The sequence below is a fragment of the Passer montanus genome, unplaced genomic scaffold, assembly GCF_014805655.1.
Source record: "Passer montanus isolate IOZ18808 unplaced genomic scaffold, ASM1480565v1 scaffold46, whole genome shotgun sequence".
Lineage (NCBI taxonomy): Eukaryota > Metazoa > Chordata > Aves > Passeriformes > Passeridae > Passer > Passer montanus.
Window position 1 is genome coordinate 3,410,052 of NW_024369485.1, and position 17,166 is coordinate 3,427,217.

Below are 17,166 nucleotides of genomic sequence, written 5' to 3' on the forward strand. Positions count from 1 at the left end.
AATGGACATGAATAAAGCACAAAATACCACTTACAATCTAAAATAAGTACTTCTTAAGGGAGGAAAAAAATATTCAAGTCTAAGAAATGTTTTATTTTTCATGCTAAAGGAAAGTGGCAAGTCCAATTAAAATCTAACATATGTGGATAGATATTTATAATCAGACTACAACACTTAGATTCCACACAGTTCTACTTTATTCACTGAGTTTTACAGACTACCAAATGCAGCATCTTCAAGGAAAAATATAATATACAGACAGTTATATAGTAGGAGTATTTTTTTTAATCTTGAGCAATCTTGGTTTTGTGAGTAATGCAAGATCTAAAGCTACTTTGTCTTATCAATACTGTTACAGTAGATATTTGCTTATCATCAAAATACTGTAGTAACATGAGTTCTGCAGCTTCTTCAGACTATGGGATTAACTCATCACTGTACCATGCCAGAACTAAAATTTAAGCATTATATATCATAGAGAAGACAAATAGAATATACTTGAAATATATGAGTCAACCTAGACTCCTTATTTTTAGATCAACTACACAAAGTCATTTCCAGTAAGTCTAGCTTTGTATTTAATCAATACACACATGTGAAGAGCTACAGAACTTAATGCAGCTTTTAAAAATTCACTTCCTTTTTGAAGATATTTATGATTTAATTCTACATGAAACTTTGTATCAGCCATGCAAAATGACCATATGACTAGTTCAATCTATCACCCAAAATTCTTCCCAGAAAAACATGGATGAAATCTAAGAGCAAAGTTATGAACATACAGACCTGACATAACTCCACTTCCACTAGGACTTATATGCATTATATTTCCATTTTACATGCTGAAAGCATTATATGGAAAGACAGACAACCAGACCTATTACCTGTAACTGAAATTTTTGCCAACACCTCTACGAAGCAAGAGGTAACCTATCCCGGAGTTGTATGAAAAAACAAATTAAAAATAATCACAACTACAAAATGTAAACCAGCTTACTTAGTCCTAGGTACACAAATATTTGGTGTCAAAAAATAAGCCTGCCTAGAAAGGTTGCAGATGTGTTTTTAGCATAGCCTGCAGAGGACAGCAGATCATATCACCACTCAAGTTTAGTGCAAATAAATGCATATACAGAGAAATGGCAAAAAACTCAAATGTGGCTTATTACTGAGATGCTTTTGCTATGGAGCTAGGCATTTCCTTCTTAACTCCTAAGATGGTTGTCATAACCTCCTCAGATGTACTTCTACATACCTACAACTGCTCTTAAATAAGCATGTTTAGAAAAAGTATCTGTTAAGCAACAATGAAATATAATCTTTAGAGATACGTGGTCTTTATTTGTAAGCTAAACACTTCTCATATCAGCTCTTGCATACTATTCTAAAAGCCACAGCAGGTACTCTGAGTGAGATCCAAACTAAACCTTGCTGTAAAGTTTCAGCATGCAAGCCATAGTATAAATTCCATATAACTTGTTTGAAATGACACTGAAGCAGCTGGAACCCAATCCTTTACATGTTTTGATGCAATTTAAAATGCTTTTCCACTATATGACTGTGAAGTGCCTCCAACTTCATTACTTAGCAACACTACACAATTAGTGTTATTTGTTACAGGAGCTTTTAAAGGAAAGATTTCTTTCCTCACTGCCAAGACAAAGGCCTGGGCACTGGCTTATGGGGAATAAGCAAGACAACAGTTATGTTATGGGTGGGGAAATCCCAATTAAATGAGGCAACATTTTCACCTAATTACTCAAAAGAGAAAGAAGATTGATAACTCTCTTACATACCTACACTTTTGATACACACTATGAGAAGAATTTATACCTTATGTCTACTTTCTTGTTTCTTCTGTAGAGTTTCTACCAAACTTTTTAAAAAGAAAATACAATGTATTAATGCTCATTTTCACAGGAGATTCTCAACAAAGAATTTAACATTGAAGAGATTTTACATTTTTTTCTTAGTGCAATAGACAGTTGATTTTCACATAATTCCACATTAAAAAAAAAAAGGCAGGAAGACACAAGCAGGAATTCAACCTACTGGGTTAGTTGCCTCTGTGTATAAAAACTTGATCTAATAATTTGGGGATTTTGGAAATCACTGTACATAGAAAGAGATGAAATTATCAAGAAGAATGCTTCTACACATGCTGATTATTCAGTGAACACTCAAATATCACTGAACGAAGGAGAAGGGGGCAACATCTAAAAGTGAACTAGAAAGTGCTGTTTAAAAATCAGATCTAGTTCACAGTTTCAGCAAGCTGACATTCTGTTAACACACTTGCCCTAAACATCTGCAACATCTGGCCCACCAAGAACACTGCAGAGAAACACCCAAAGAAAACAGCTACATAAAGTCTTCAGTGTACTCCACAATCCACTGTAAGATTTAATATAAACTGTCATAACAAGAGGCACCTTCTCATATAAAGACAGGCAAGCCCAGCCCTTTCAGCCAACTGCTTGCACTATCAGCTCAATCACGATACCAGATACAATTACAATTGCCTCAGCACCGTGCCAACATCCCTAACACAGAAGATTTATTACTACGGAGTGATACTACAGGAAAAAAAATAAAAACAATTGTTATTAACGCAGAAAAAAAGAGTATTCAAATAACATGGACTTTCCTATGCACAACGTCCACATAATAAACTGCAGAATGTGCATTATCAAGCAGTTTCTCACATGCATTTGCCTACTAACCATTCTGCTGGGCCAAATTCCAAATTTTCAACTCTGAACACTTCAGAAAACTGTCAGGTGATTTGGTGTCATTTCCACCCATATAACCCAAACTACACCACCACCAAATTAGCATTTCCTTTTTAAAGCAAGTTTCCTTCTCCCACTTCCCTAGCATATTTATACTCGGGTTGACACAGAGTTGTTGAGCAAAGCAGGCAACATTTGCCTGAGCTTCTCAACAAAACTGCGACTGTTTTTAACATCTGGTTTTAAACCTAGATGTGACTAAATATAACACAAAACTATGCTTTATGTGTAAAAATGGTAACATGGCATAGTAATTATATTTCAGATGCATTTATATCCCACATACCTGAAGAGCAAGACCATCAGCTCACTGAAACTACGAAGGCCTGATCTCTCAGTGGAGATGCAACAAAGAGAAAGTAAAATAAACCTCAAAGTATTTTGTTAACATGCAGCATATGTAGGGAATATTAGGCGAATTAAGAGTTTTACTGATTCACATTGCTCATACACATCTAATTGCTCAGAAAAAAGCATCCCGAAATCAGGTGATAAGAAGCTCTTTATCACATCTCAAACACCCTGCACATTTTGGTATTAAGCCATCTTGCTACAAACTGTAAACCAGAAGAATATAAACCGTCCGAAAAATATTTTCTCTCAAATAAATAAGGATCTGACCTTAGGAAATACGGGAGAGAAAACAATGCCAAAACAAAACCCAACAATCTTTGCACAATAACTGCCGGGGAGATTGATCCCAAACTGTTCGCTGTACGCACGATCCACTCAGGACAGGAGGCATTTTCCTTAACTTTTTGTTTTTGTGGTCTGCACGGGCAGGCTCAAAGCAGAATCAAACCCTACCGCTTCATTGTGTGCCACCAGCCACCAAAGGCATTTGGCCTTCTCGCTGCACTCTCAGGAAGCGGTTATTATCTTTAAGAGCACGAAAAAAACAACACAAGTTTTTCGTACGTTCGAACAAAGCCCGTGCGAGCCCAGCCACGCAATGGCCCGTGGGGTCCGAGCGCCGCCCCCGTCTCCGCTCCCCCCGAGCCGGAGCCCATTGTAGCCCCGGGGCTGCGTCCGCCCCCCTCTGCCCCGGGCCCCGACGCTCCCCCGGGCACCAACCCGGCCCCGCACACCCCGCCGGGCCGGGGTCGGCTCCCCCCGAGCCGCTCCGAGCGCACAATGCCGCCCCTCCCTCGCTCGCTCCCCCGGCGCCGCCGCCCCTCACGGCGCTCGCTCCGTCCCCACCTCGGCGCCGCTCCCGGGCGGACACAAAGGCGGCGAGGCCGCCGCGCAGGCCCCGCGCCGCCCGGTGACCTGCCACAACATGGCCCCCTCCCTCCTCCTCCTCCTCCCCTCCCTCTCCCCTCCCTCGGCGCGCAGCCGAGCCCGCAGACAAAAGGGGGCTGGAGGAAGGGGGGCCCGCCCGCCCGCTCCGCCCGCCCGCGGCCTTCCCAGCGCGGCGCCGGCCCCGCGGGGCTACTCACGGGCTGGCTGGCGGCGATGGAGCCGGAGCGGCCGCTGGGACACGCCTGCCCGCCCGCCGGCCCCTTCCTCCTCCTCCTGCCGCTCCCGCTGGGCGCCGCTCCTTCCTGCCTCCCCTCCCGCCCGCCCGGGGCTCACAACAACATGGCGCGGAGGGACAGGGACAGCGAGAGCGCGGCTGAACCTCCCCGGCCGTTCATCTCTGGAGACATTCCTGTGACCTTGCCTTGGCAGGGGCTGGACTTGATCTCCAGAGGTCTCTCCCAACCCTAACAGTTCTGTGATCCTGTGGTTTTAGGCCTTTCCAGAAGTGTGGCGGTGGGAGGTGCTGCCCACCTGAGGGCCTGGGAGACAGAGGGGGAGGCAAGGCCTGTTTGAGGAGTCCCCAGTGGTCCCTGGTGACTCCCAAGGTCTCCACACCCCACACCACCCATGGGATGTGTGCTTGCGTGCATGTGTTACGCTAAATAAAAATGCATCTCAGCAGTTACTAGTTTATTAGTTAACTGCTGTGCTAATAGTTATTGTGTGGTGATTTTGGGCAAAGAGCCAATTATCCCTTCCAATTAGGGAGTTAAAGATGGCATCACTGGTACAGCAGGGAGGTCAATACAGTTCTGGTGCTGGTAGGCATTGCCAGCACTGCATGTTGATAACCTCAATATGAGCACAAATTCTGCATATTCAGCAGCCCCTAGAAATCAGAGGGTTCTCTGCATGTCAGTGACATTTTAAAACATGCGTTTCACAAGAAATTCCTCTATTTTGCCATTCTTCAAGAGCCTGGTTAGAGAACGCTCCATTGCGGGAAACAGCGACAGATGCCATCCACAGATGAAACCTTCAGACAAAGCCTGGCTCTCGGTGCTGTGGGCACTGCAGAGTCGCTGCTGCTGCCCCGACCCCTGGCTGTGCCGGCAGGGAGGAGCCAGGCCCTGCCTGTCGCAGTGACTCCAGGCGAGCTGGGCTGCAGGAATAGCACCTGTACTGGTGCTGCTGCTGGCGCAGCAGTTGTGTGGATGAGATGGCTGTGACTACCAACTGTGTTCTTAAAAATAGAGATGTCTCAAAGGAGAAAATCCTCACTGTTTTCAGTATTTATAGACATGGTTAAGAACATAAAAGTTCCCAGCTCCTGATAAAGATAGAAACATTTCTGCAAGAAATGGAAAATGATTTCTTGAGTCTAATACTAGTCAGCTAAATACTCATATGTCTGCAGCCTGCTGCCACTCACGTGGCTAATCTCTGTGATCCCCAGTGTCCCATCCCACTGCCACCTGGGGCTGTCTCCAGGGAGGCTGCAGGGCTGAAAAGCCAATTCCTGTGCTTACTGAGGAGGGAAGGCCTCTAAGACACAGCCTCCAAGCCAGCCCTTCCCTTCATGCAGACCAGCTGGGACTGAAGGAAACCCTGTTATGCTCTTGGCATCCTGAACATTTACAGCAGCTGGTCTACATTACACCAGCTCTTACCCTTCTGGGGACCCTGTTTGTTCTCAATAATTATAATCAGTGTTTGTATAAAGCATCAGATCTTCACAAAACTCAACATGCATTTGATAAGCATAAGCTTGAATGATTTCCACATCAGTGTGCTTCTCCTCAGAAAAACCAATCTGATCATGAAACAGAAAAATGTTTAAGTTCAATCAGTTTGGAATTTGATATGGTAAATACAATTATTTGATTCTTTTCTAAGGTATATTTTTTAAAAAAAAAGAATAAAACTATTCCACCACCATACATCTCACAATTTAATAATGGCACTAAAGTTTTTTACTAAAATAGTTCTTGTGTTTTGACTAAAATAGTTCTTCTAAAGTTTTTGCTAAAATAGTTCAAGAAATGCCTCTTTTACCTTTGTTCTGAGTGGAAACTTTAAAAATACTTAATGCTTTAGATAGTTTTACTTGCTAACATTAGAAAGTGTTTCTTGTAGCTATTCCTCTTTTTAAGGATGCATTAACAGCTGTCTGGGCCCTGCCTACACTGCAGACATTTCAGATAAACTCCTTTAACAGAGTTATGCTTTCTTTTTCCTGTGAATAATATCTTCAATAAAAAATACTAATAAGAGTCCACAGTTTAAGACCATAGCCAAGGATATGGAAACCTGGATATGAAAGCCTTTGTCTTCCTCTGACATCTTGGGTAAGGCACTCAACTGAGGAGCACTCAGAGAAACTGAAAGCTGCAGCCCTATCCACCCCTGCTCAGATAGTGCCTAATCGTGAAGAGGTCTACATGCTCTAAAGCCACAAACTTCAGGACCTAAAACTCTGGCCATGAACAGAATTTATCCTGCTGTGCCATGACATTTCATGTCCCCCAGCAGTTTTGACAAATGGTGCTGTTGGATCTATCAGGGTAGCAAATAATTAACCTGTATTAATTAAAATTAAGGTATTCTGCTATGAAAATACAAAACAACTAGATGTGGCAGACACTATCAAACCATCTCCACCAAAAAAAAAAGTCCCTGCAAAAGCTTGCACTCTTAAACAAGGTGTGTGACATCCTTCACTCCTGGGATGGGGGAGAACCCAGATTTAATTCCTTTGCTCAAGATTTACAGGTATGACTTCCTTGGAAAGAGTCCCCAGATCAGCAGCCTACTTGGGCTGCCCTCTGCTGCAGCTGCTCTGTTCTGCAGGGAAGAAGTCCATATCTTCATCTCAGATCTTCTGCTTGCTGGCCTTGCAGAGAAGCAGCAAGTTGTTTGGGTTAGAAGGGATTTAATGACCCCCTAGTCCAAACCCCAAATCCAACTAATCCCTGTCTAATCCCCAGCCTGGCTGTCATCCTACATCTTAAGAGGAGCAGTCACGGATGAGTGAACCTCTGAGTTCTGTGAAACAACAGCTGCAGTTCACTACCTCCACCTTCACTGAGGGACAGCCCTGCAGCTTGGGAGCCACTGGAGCTGTCTGTCCAAGATCGAGAGCAGGGCCTCGGAATGGTGGTTTTCATCCTTAGCATGTCCCTTGTGAGCTACATCTTGGTAAAATATGGTCATCTGGATGTATGTTTCATGCATTTGCAGGAGCAGATCCCAGCCTGTTATCATATAATTGTAAAAGTTCCATACTGTTGTCTCCTTATCACAAAAGTTTCATACCTTCTTTGTCTCTTCTCGTGGGCAGCTCCTTAGCTTCTTAGGCTCTCCCTCACAAAGCAGCCAACTGACCCCAGCTCCTCCTCCACCAGCCAACCCACTCTTTTATAGTGCTCTTCTTATTATTATTGGTTACTGCTGTGACCTGTTAAAGTCAGGACTGCTCCTAATCTTTGATAATTGGCCCAGCTGCAACTCCTTAGGGGTGAGATTACTTTCTGCACTATCTTTATTTTCTTATATTCTATCCCCCCACACCATCCTGAAGTTGACTTTCCCACATCACCACTGCATACCAAATCTAGGCACCCAGTGCATTGGGTTCTGCATTCCATTTTGTCAAGAGACTTAATTAATAAAATCAATGAGTCTGAAATGCTACAGTCAGTAGAGATGCTGCTAGATGCATTGCTGTAGGAATTTGTATTTCACGTTTTAGCCTGGCAGTGACCATCATACATAGGCAGATTTAGTGCAGTATGAACTCTGTCCCAGTGAGCTAAGGCTCCCTCTTGGCTAATCTGTAGCCAGAGCCTCAGAGAAACAGGCTTAGGAGCTGCAGACGCTTTTCACAGCAGGACTCTCCCATTCCTGCATCGTTTTGGCCCACCATTGCTTCACAAGCACAGCCTTTCCCTGCCACAGCCATTCATGTGCTGAGTCAGGGCTGATCTTCTGTTCTATTGCTTTTGACCACTAACCTGTTCAGCCTCTGCAGCTTCTCCTTGTACTGATACTGTTGTCTGAATTCCCTCAATCTTCACAGCCTGTCTCAACCCTCTCTTCTGATATGGAAATATTTGACCCACATTATGCAACTGCATCCATTGTCTAGTTTTAATGTTTGTAACTACATGTTTTAAGCTTTTAATACCATGTGTGGGAAGAACTCTTCTGAGTTAGTTATCCTTCAAATTTCCCATTTAACACAAAAAGCTGGTACAAAAAGGCCTTCCCCTAGTATGGTATTATTTCCATTTGTTTCCCCCTACCTGTATGTGCACCTGTAAATTTCCTCAAGGAAGGCCACATAATCTGGATTTTTTATCGACTAGATAGCAACTGGCATATCATACTGAGCTAGTGCACATGAGTTTAGCACCTACAGAAAATTCACAATTGTATTGTAGTAAATTCTGTCACAAATCCCATTTTTGAATGACTCATTACTATACTACTGTTCTAAAAGGCTGGTTTTCCATTCAGTTGTACACATGACCATTGCTCCTGTAGACATTATTAGCAATGTAATAATTTTGCAAGAACAAGAACAAGATGTTTAAAAGAAATGCATGAGAGGAGGTGTCAGTGAGTGGCCTGCACAGCCCTGGAGCACACATCATCATGAACTTGTCCCAAGAAAGAAATGTCTCTCCTGGAAATGCTTTGCTAAGTAAATCTGTGCTATAATGGTGGAGGAGACTTGTTTCTCTTGCAGGATGGCTTTGGTCCCCAAGTCATCCGTCCCTTCATAATTGGCTGAGGTGTGAACAAACTTCATAAACATACCTCAGAGTCACAGCCACCAGAGCCTGCCATTGTAATACAACCAGAATCACTAATGGCATCACCTCATGTACATGAATGGATGTGAATAGCTGTGGAGAGCAAAGCCAGAAGTAATGCCAGCTGGTTTTTATATTCATGTTCACTTCATTCACAACAGAGTGGCATCAATGCTTATCTTTAAAAAAAGAGCCTGCATGTCTCAATAGAAGTATATTTTTCTTTCCAGTGGAGAATTAAGGTACAGGAAATCTCCATGATAGGGGCAGGCTGTGGCTCTTAGAGCTGAAGATTGAATATGATACTCAGTACAAAAAATGAAACCTTAGAGTTGGGCATCAAATTATTTGTCACTCATTTCATATATTAAGCAGTAATGAGTAAACATGCTAATTTCTAAAAGGGGGAGAAAAGTTCAAAGAAATATCTGAGGCAATGGAAGCAAGCACAAGAACTCTGAATAATAGGGAGGGTTGTTTTTTGTGGTTTTTTGGGGGTTTTTTTTGCACACTTAGGATGACATAATTCAGCCATATCAGAACAAAAGTGGGAAGAATGCACTTTTTTTTCTCTCCTAGGGAAATACATTATAAGAACTCTAAAAGCATATCCAGAAGTTTTGATATTTGGGCATAAAGTTTCTCCAACTTAACTTGCATTAAGTTTCTCCAACTTAACTAGAACGTCTCTGTTTCTTCAAAAACGAGAAGCTGTAGTGCAAAGGATAAGCTAGAAGAAAGATCTGCAGCAGTACTTTGGCTTACATAATTTCACGTCTTAGGTTCATTAACACCCTTCTACCTCTTGCCATATCAAATGCTGATCCTCCCAATTGCCAAAGGTTCTTCTGGCAGGGCTCTGAACCAGCAGCCTTAACACCAAGTGGACTTTGCTTAGGGTAACATTTGGACATCTGCAGTCATCTCTGCTCTTCTGGTGTAATCACTAGGCTATAATTTTTTCTTCTATGTTAACTGCACCTGAAGCTCACAAGAATTTCCTGTTCTTATACAGTGTCAAGGGGGCCCAACCGCAAGCAACAAGATGACTGGACACATCATTTAAATACCAAAATGGAGCACAGATGTATCAGCTCAGAGCTAGTTCAGACCTCTGTTCTGACTCACCATTACAGCATGAAGACATACCCACTGACCCCCATTTCCACACAGAGAACCCAAACCTCCTTCTGTGCCAAACATGCCTTCAGAGCAGCAAGGCACAGCACAGTGAGTGTAGAATGCCAGACACAGACTGAGGAAGGGAAATTCCATCTTGCTTCCTGAGCATAAACAAAGTGGGTGAGCACTGTAATACTGAAAAGTAGGTGCCAATGTTATGCACATATGACATAAATAATAACAGTGTTTTCATACCTCTGTGGGTTTACCTTTAATTATATCTGCAGGTTTTACAGACTTCTAAAGTACTTCTCTTTTTTCTGCTGCATCCTTCTTCCTAGGCAGTTAGTCAAATACAGAACAAAACAAGAAATTCATTGAGCTGAAACAATGTGTTTTTAAATATTACAAAATTCAAGTTCTTTTTGTGAGTCAGCCCTCTCTTGTAGTACAGGACCCTTGTCTTCAGCTAATCTATTATCAGGGCCCAACAGCTGTTTGTGCATCTGCACCCCCAGTGCTGGGGTGGGGACCCAAGGGTGAGCTGGCATCTGGAGCAGCAAATGGAAAAGGCAGGGTGAGAGGGAAGAGAATTGCTTGGTTCTCCTGTGGGAGCTGCTGGGGGAGGAACCCACCACCCAGCCAGCCATACCTTTGCAGTCTCTGTGACACCTGGAATAAAGAGCTTTGCAAGTGGGAAGCAGAGATTAGCTCTTCAAATGGGAATAATCAATTCCCATTTCCCTGGCACAGGAGAAGTAGGCACAAGACCACACCCTGCAGCCTGCTTTGCCTACTGGCTTGAGCTGGCTCCAGATGGAAATCCAGTTTGTCTGGAAAACTTCTTCCCTTGTAATACATCCTGTTAGTGGATTGCAAATCAGGAAGTGTATATGTGTAAATAAGAGGTGCCTTTCCACTCATTTTGGCTAAGGACTAAGAATTAGAGGACATTATCTGTAGATGCATCCAATTTTCATTCAAGAGAACAATACTACTTAAGAGGGATTCCTGTTACATCATGCTGACTGCCTCATTGACAAGGGTGATTAAGGAGCTATGATCTCTAGACCAGGAAGAGTCCTCCAAACCTTTTAGCACAGTTCTTTCCTTCATAAGATCTCAAGTGAAAATTTACCAAGTGGAATGAAAACCTGGTTCCCATCTCCCACGCATACATACTTCCCTTGGAAGGCCAAGAAAGTATGCTTAATCCATTTCATCCTTCTTTTTATTTATATCTATTTTTGGCTTTAACCAAAGCATACAGATGGGAGGAATTAGTCTCAACACATCACTATCTTCCCAAGATCATTAGTTTTTCTGTTGGTAAAAATGCACAAGATTAAGCATTAGTTGGAAAATACATGTTTGTTGCAACTTCATAAAGCAGCAGCCAGAGATCTTAAAGTGTCATAAATTACTTGACTTTACCAGGCAAACATTGTTTTTTGCTTTATATTTGATAGAGTGTAAGTGATGTTATAGTAAAACAGCATTAAAATTACCCCCTTATCCTAGCTCTTTGAGAAGCTAGGCACTTACTGGTATGGACACTGGCTGAGCCCCCTTGATCCTGGCTAAGCTTATCCCAGGAGATCAGCGTCACAGGGCTGGAAGCGTGGATGGCCCAGAGCCCATCATACAGCTTATAGCCACTCCACCAAGAAAGTGTTTTGGGCATGTAGGGGCAAACCCTGGCCTCATGCTGGCCCTGACTGCGAGCTGAAGCACATCCCACCCCTGTGTGGGGGGAGCAGTGGAGGGGTGATCTGCCTCACACGTGTTGACAGCAGCAGTGCCAGGCAGGGATAAGCCACCCAGCCCCACCCTGCACTCCCGACTCTGGCCCAGGGAAAGCAAACAGGTGGAGGCAACTCACAAAACTTTCACCAGCTGCTGCAAGCCACCTTACCCTATTTTCCTTCCTGGTTGTTGTTCTCCATGTGCTTTTCCTAGTCCCCTAGTAGTAGGGCAGGTCCTCTGATGTGCCACAATACCAAAGCTGGTGCTTCCCTCACTTCTATGATTAAGAAGAAAAGAGGAAGGTGGACAAACAGCCCTTCAGTCCTTGGGGGAGACGTGGCAGCAGTGGGGTGGGCTGGGGAAGGGAGCTGCCTTCTGTGTGCCCTCAATGTCACTTCTGGTCCAGAGTTTTATTCAAAAATAGGGATCAGTTTTCATGAAGATTTAAGAAATTCAGTTTAGTACCTGCAGTTACTATGTCCCCTTTTCTCTTGAGGAAAACTGGAATTATTTGGGTTGATGTTATTATAATGTTTCTGACAGGAATTGTACAGAGAAAACTATTTTATTATAGAGTGCTACCTAACAGAATGAATATAGATTTACAGGTTAAGCTCTAAGCATGTGTTGTAGAAGTTTACCTTAAAAACAATAAAACTGTCTTGTTTTAGTGAAGGTATTATTGTGCATCTACTCTGAAATGTAGGAATGCATTTCAGTGATTAAATAGAATTTTGGCATGTACAAGTTCTATTTTTAATCTTGTTTGCTAGAAAGTTTTCATGAAAATGTGTATTTGTATTCTGGTAATGATAGCATTAATTTGATAAAGACTTTGTGTAGGACAAGATAATCTCATCTTTAATTAAACTTAATAAATAAATGAAACTTAATTCCAACATTTAAAAGGCCTTCTTAAGAGTACAAACTAATGCAAATAAATTATTAAGGCTAAATTTCTAGGAAAAGAAAACAGGACAGATTGTGTGTGAGTGTGTATACACACATTGTATAGACAAATAGCTATAAACCCATGAAATACAGAATGAAGGAAGAAGTTTGTATAATTTCCCTCAGTTGCCAAAAGAAAAGTACCAATAGCACTTGATAGATTAACTCGACCTGTGCAAGCAGCGGTGGGATCAGTATTTTTCCCAAGTTGTAATTATTTCTTTTCAGCTGTGGTTCTCCTTTCACCAGTGTTTCACCTTACTCCATCAGTATCTTCTAGAGCAGCTAGTATCATAAAATCATAGCATCATTTAAGGTTGGACCTCCAAGACCATCAAGTCCAACCTTTGACCAAATACCACCATGCCAACTAAACCCTAGCACTAAGTGCCACAACCAGCTGTTTCTTAGTCACCACCAGGGATGGTGACTCCAGCACTTCCCTCTGCAGCCCATTCTAATGCTCAACCACCTTTCCAAAAAAAGGTGAAAAAATTCTTCATTATATCCAACGTGGACTTTCCCTGGTGCAGCTTGTGGCCATTTCCTCTTATCCTCAACCCTCTTTATTATCTTTCACAGTGGTGGCTAGATTGAGTTCTAGCTGAGCTTTCACCTTCTAATTTTCTCTCTACATGACCCAATGACATCCTTGTATTCTTCCTGAGTTGCCTGCCCTTTCTTCCAAAGGTCATAAACTCTCTTTTTTTCCCCCCCCTGAGTTTCAGCAAAACGTCCCTATTCAGTCAGGCTGGTTTTCTTCCCCACTGACTCATCTTTTGGCACATAGGGACAGCCTGCTCCCTAGCCTTTGAGATTTCCTTCTATCTAGATACTATTGTTTTTAAGGGGTGCAGTATGGCAGTAGCAGCTTCCCCTTGAACACAGTAAGATAACTAAACAAAATATTCAGTGCCTAATTGGAAACATGGGATACCAAATACATTTTAATAAAGAATATCTATAAAACAAAAGCAAGTCCATCAAAGTTTAATAGTTGCAGAACCAGAATATGCTGAGCCCTTGCTCAGCAGGAGCAAGGAGGCTCAAGCTCAGCTGCAGGCTGTCTGCAGACCCAGACAGGGAGCACTAACTCAGCTCGTGGTAAATTATTGGGTTTAAGGTTCACTCTTAACCTCCCAACTTCATATCCGCTATTGTAACATGACAGGAAAAGGCAGTTTCTTTAAATATCAACAAGCTCAGTTTTAGTGTTGATTCTTGTTGTGAACCCTAGGGCTATCCTGCATCCTCAGAAATGTCATTTCTACCCCACCATCCTACTCCCAGCAGCCCAAGCTGGGTTTTTGTTTTGCTAGCTGCAGCTCACATTGGCATTTTTAAAATCCCAGCCAGAGCTCTGCTGCACAAGGAGCCCTGTTTTTGTGCCAGAGGCACTGTTGCCTTGGGGGCAGCCACACACTGCTGGCCCCTGGGCACATCATGAAAGAAGCTGGTGGGTCCAGGCATCTCCAGGGGTGTGGAGGACCAAAGCTGCACCCTTTCAAGGCTCAGATGTGAGAAGAGCCAGGATGCACTGGGGATGCAGAGCATTAGAGTCAAACACATGGGGCACCTGTTCCCCAGGCAGATACCTCTCATGAGTCCTCTTTCCTTTGTCTGTTTTCACACAGGACATCTGGGGTGTGTAGTCTGTCCGCCCCAATTTTTTTCTGGGCTCAAGATGTATTTCAGAGCTCCACTTTCCTGGCCTTTATTTCCTTTCTGTTTTCAGTCAGGCATCTCTACTTATATGGGATGTACAGGCATCACGATCTGCCTGCAACTGCAGTTCAAATCTTGCCTTTTGGAGGTGAGAGTATTCAAGCTGAATTTGTGGGTTTCCATGGTCTTAAGCAGAGAAGGCCATCAAACCCACATCTTATGTCCTGGATGAACTCTCTAATCTTTAGTACCTCTCATCCAACTTGATGTTTGTTGTTTGGTGGGGTTTTTAATGAAAAAAACATAAAAACTTGATCTCTTCTCAAATTTATAAGTATAGTATTGGTGTCTACCTCCAAAGAAAGTTATGGGCAATGGTTTTGGCCACTCCATCCTCAGATTACAGGTTATTTTAAATCCCATCTAGAGATTTGTAACTCTTTTCCAAGTGTGGGACAGGGAAACCAAGCCCATAACTGTGTTCCAAATATCATTCCTGGGACCTAAAATTAAATATTGCAAAATATTTGCCCACATGTTTTGCCTAGTTTTCACCACTGATATTGACCTTTACTTTAAATTAGTTTTCTCTAGTCCTCATAGATACTCCTGAGATAAAAAAACCGATAAAGACATTAAGGACACTGTTCATTCACAGCTCGAATATAGTCTGTTTGTGCTATCTTAATGTTGAAGAAGTAATACTTACAGCGGGCTTTCTTTTCAGCCAGGAATGCAAAATACCCAACCCAGATGCAGACTGGGCCGTGTTGCATTATTGCTTGGGACCAGTAGATGGCAACCACCCATTGCAGTGTCAAAGGTAGGTGAGAATGGTTCGGGTAGGGGATGCATTAGGTGACAGCTTGAGCAGCAAAGCTCTGCTACTCCACACGAGAAGGCAGAACTTGTATTTTTACTCCTTATTATACCTCTCCTTTTGGGAGGGGAGCAGTGAGTTGCCCTTTTCCATACTCAGTTTTGACAAATTATAATTGTGACAATTAATTTGACTAAACTATCTGCTGCTGCTCCTATCTGAGGCTACTCTTTACTGCTAATATCAGTCAAAAAAAGAACAAGACAATGGGAAAAAAAATCCAAATCAATCAGACTACCTTAGCTTCCACACGAATAGCCTCAAGTTCTTACCATTATTAATTAGATTCCTTATTACTTTAGGTGGAAGCAGTTAGAATTCAGTAACAATGAATCTGGGATTGGAAATAGACTTCCCTCTAGGAATTGACTGAGGCTATTGACATACCAGTTAATTAATTCTTATTATCTGAGGGGTCTTACAGAATTTTTTTTTAATATGGTCAAGCTGGAAGACATTCTAATTTTTTTCCCCTACAACATTAGGTTAAAAGTTATTCATTTCTAGGAGCAAGAACAGGAAAGGTTTGAAAACATTCCCTCCAAGAACCTTGCATTTACACTTCAGACCAGAAGTTCCTTCATTAAAACAGAAGAAGAATGAGAGAAACATATGTATAGCTTTACTAGAAGGATACTTAACTACCTGTAGTCACATTAAATTTTCTTTAGTGTTGATTTGACCATACTTTTTGTGCCTTTGTTTTCAATAACGATTGGAATACATAATACATGTATTGATGCACACAGGAGTGTCAGTACTGCAGGAAAACAACTCAGACCTTCGGACCCCTGAAGGATTCCAGCATTGCCTTACAGCGTCGTTTGCAGTTTAAAGAAGAATACACTACAAATAGCTAAACCAGACAAGAAGAGCACTGTCACTTAGTAAAAGCAAACCAAAATACATTGCATTAGTGGGATGCCTCCCTCCAAGTTCTCAACCACTTTGCAAACCATTAACTTGAAATGTGTTAATTTGCACCTTGCAGTACAAGGTGTATGTTTATTCTCAGAACTCACACCTTTGCTGGGAAAGCTTAAAAAACCTACTTGACAGATAAAGTATAAGCTTTCTCTTTTGTTACAGCTACCCCTTGATCAGCTGTGAATTTCTACAAGGGACTTTGAAATTAGGAGAAAACCAGCTGGCATTCATTTCCTAGTGAATACTAGAGAGGTGACATTAGGAATAGCTTCTGAAATCCTTTAGGAAACCCATCAAACTTTTTTCATTATTTCCTTAATGATAACATTTATACTCTAAACCCCTCTACTTTTTAAATGAGATTTGAGAGCTTTTTTCTTCTTTAGAGAACTTGAAGTCCTTCAACCTGATGATAAAAATTGAGTACTTTATTTGCCTTAGCATGAGAAACTATACGACTTGTATGTGGTGTTTTTCTTGTGGACCCACGAGATTTTTTAAGGGTCCAAGAGTTACCTTGGACTCTTCTTGCAGAGAACTGCAAAGCTAGTTCATTTTTTTTTTTATTTGTTTTTTACAAAAAGGCAAATAAGGAGAAGTCTAAATGATTTAGAAGGAATTTTTAGAGAAACAATAGCTCTGCTTATAGTCATGCTTTTTTTAGCTCAAATATTTGAGAAGGACAGATAGTTTTAAAGATTCAAGGTCTGTGGTTGCCATGAAGGGCAGAGAAAGGTCTCACTGTAATAGTCATATTTATAGCAGAACCTGCCTCAAGGTCTGGAATTATATGTGTTAGATATCTAAATAAGGGTCAGGGGTATCTTCAAAAGCTTGTACTATGTTTCTGTCATGTGTGCATTGAAATGTGCTTACAATGAGCTGTGACAAAGAGCTCTGAAGATTGTGGTCCAGTAGGAGTGTGCACACCTTATCTACAATGGTAAAAAGGCTCTGGAAAAATGTAATTGTAGCCTTTTCATGCTTCTCCACCTCCACTTCCTAAAATTGAGAAAAGCCCACA

General features: G+C 42.1%; 1 protein-coding gene across 9 annotated transcripts in view; it reads right to left on the reverse strand.

The window, feature by feature from the left end:
• The window catches only part of PUM2 (pumilio RNA binding family member 2), a 66,644-nt gene extending 62,223 nt beyond the window's left edge, over positions 1 to 4,421 (reverse strand). For 5 of the 9 annotated variants that reach the window (XM_039721687.1, XM_039721692.1, XM_039721691.1 and 2 more), the window contains exon 1: positions 3,993 to 4,054. The gene's annotated coding sequence lies outside the window, so the exon portion shown is untranslated. Of the gene's footprint in view, positions 1 to 3,992; positions 4,055 to 4,231 lie in introns of those variants that run through there. The other 4 variants (XM_039721695.1, XM_039721694.1, XM_039721693.1 and 1 more) reach the window with 3 other exon arrangements.
• Between the last annotated feature and the right edge of the window lie 12,745 nt (positions 4,422 to 17,166).